Source organism: Mustela nivalis, assembly GCF_964662115.1.
Source record: "Mustela nivalis genome assembly, contig: HAP1_SCAFFOLD_280, whole genome shotgun sequence".
Lineage (NCBI taxonomy): Eukaryota > Metazoa > Chordata > Mammalia > Carnivora > Mustelidae > Mustela > Mustela nivalis.
Genome location: NW_028136361.1, coordinates 1,000,124 through 1,002,626, shown reverse-complemented (window position 1 = coordinate 1,002,626; position 2,503 = coordinate 1,000,124). Strand labels below are relative to the sequence as shown.

The following is a 2,503-nucleotide window of genomic DNA, read 5'->3' as shown; positions in this document are numbered from 1 at the left end:
ATCGAATTTTTCTTTTTCCCCATTGTACTCATCATTTTTGAATGCACTATGCAATTTTTATTAAGGTTTATAGCTTTTAATTGTCTCACCCATTAAAATAAAAGTTCTACAAAGCCAAGTATTTCATTTACCAGTGTAGTCTGAAGTAATATCTGCCATATAATAGATTCAGTAGACAACTGGTAAATTTCAAAATAAATTAATGTTGAGTGTATACTGAATTTCATAAGTCATTTCAATGTTTTTTCCAAAAAATAAACTATGTAAAACATACTTTAGCCCTGCACAAAATGCCTGGTGAAGCCACAGAAACCGTCCCTGCTACAGAGCAGGAGTTGCCACAGCCCCAGGCTGAGACAGTTTCTGGAACAGTATCTGACAGTGATGAATCAGTACCAGAGCTTGAGGAACAGGATTCCACACAGGCAACCACACAACAAGCCCAGCTGGCAGCAGCCGCTATAATTGACGAAGAACCAGTCAGTAAAGCAAAACAGAGCCGGAGTGAAAAGAAGGCACGGAAGGCTATGTCCAAACTGGGTCTTCGACAGGTTACAGGAGTTACAAGATTCACTATCAGGAAATCTAAGAATATTCTCTTTGTCATCACAAAACCAGATGTCTACAAGAGCCCAGCTTCAGATACCTACATAGTTTTTGGGGAAGCCAAGATCGAGGATTTATCTCAGCAAGCACAACTGGCAGCTGCTGAGAAATTCAAAGTTCAAGGTGAAGCTGTCTCAAACATTCAAGAAAACACACAGACTCCAACTGTACAAGAGGAGAGTGAAGAGGAAGAGGTTGATGAAACCGGTGTAGAGGTTAAGGACATAAAATTGGTCATGTCACAAGCAAATGTGTCAAGAGCAAAGGCAGTCCGAGCCCTGAAGAACAACAGTAATGATATTGTAAATGCTATTATGGAATTAACAATGTATCCATCTGAAAACGAGGACCTTTTTTTGGTGTTCCAAAAGAATAACTGCAGCTTGGTTTGAAATTTGTACTGTTTCTATCATTAATAAAGTTATGGGTTCTTGTTGGATGAAAAAAAAAACATACTTTAAATTTACTTTCAAAATATTTTATAGCATATAATGGACAATATACATAAGCCTTAAAGAAACAATCATATAAATAACCATTTCATACCTACTTAAAAATTGCATAATACCACACTCCTAGATCCTCTCTGAATGCTCTAAAATAACCCTTCAAAGGAAATACATTTTTAAGAATAATAGATTTTTTGTCAAATAATTTAATAAAATAAAAGTTTCATTCATCTATGTAGATCATAATAAATGTTTTTAATAAGCATGAAATTATAACTCTGAAGTGTGCTAAAATGAAACCACCTGCGAAGGGTGAGAGAACAAAAATAAGCATCATTATTCCAAATAATAGGTATTTATTACCTTTGAATCAAAGCATGTGGATTTGTTCAAACTGGCAATAAAGGAATATGGAGACACAAACCATAGAAAGTCATATGTTAGATTTCTAAAAGACTTCGAAGTGAAGAGTATACATTTTTTAAATGCTACATAATGCTACATAATGACAAGATGACAGGTTGTGACAAAGAGCATTTAAAAGCTCTACTCATAATGGAACAGAAGGTCATTTCCTGTAATTTTATATAAATCATTAATTTACTATATCTGGATACAACATATTACCAAACAGAAGTTCATCAAAGACTAAATCATTTTTAATGGAACATAATAATTTGAACCTACATGTATTAATCATTTTTTTCGATCTAACATTTATAGTCTCGCTAAACATTTTATCAGTTGTCGACAAAATTCAAAAAAAAATAGGATAAAAAGTCGTGTTTGGAAGAGTAGATTTTTTTCAAATTTGCATTTAAATGAAAATATTTGCTGATATTTTTAAAACTTTAAATGTAATTTTATATATATCTGACCTATCAGATGATATAAAATTTTTGGAGAAAATATGACATATTTTTTGATCTTGGTTGAAGGTATTAATAAAGAGCAACTGTTTGTATTATTTGTATTGTGATATCTTAGTTAATAAACATGAATAACTGGTATAAAATATGTTTTTTAAAAAATTTTATTTATTTACTTGACAGAGATCACAGGAAGGCAGAGAGGCAGCCAGAGAGACAGGAATGGAAGCAGGCTCCCTGCTGAGAAGAGAGCCCACTGTGGGACTCAATCCCAGGAACCTGGAATTATGACCTGAGCCGAAGGCAGAGATTTTAACCCACTGAGCCACCTAGGCGCCCTAAGATATGTTTTTTTTATATAGAATTATAGTTCTTGCCAAAATATGGAACTAGCTGGAACTGAATGCCTCCTTCAAAGTCAGCTCTGGAGAAATTATGCAAGTGTAATATGGAACTATTTCAGATATTAACCAAAAACAAAGAAATGATGATAAATTCCTTAAAAGACTCAAAGTTGCTCTTGACTGGTATGTTTCAAGCTCTATTCCTGGTTTGAAGACAGGTTTTAACACGCCTGTC

General features: G+C 33.7%; 1 pseudogene across 1 annotated transcript; it reads left to right on the top strand.

Annotated features, from left to right (window-relative positions):
* Positions 1 to 286: 286 nt before the first annotated feature.
* On the top strand, positions 287 to 1,010 carry LOC309857046 (nascent polypeptide-associated complex subunit alpha pseudogene; annotated as a pseudogene). Its single transcript has one exon. The product of its transcript is annotated as a nascent polypeptide-associated complex subunit alpha pseudogene (transcript).
* The last annotated feature ends 1,493 nt before the right edge of the window (positions 1,011 to 2,503 follow it).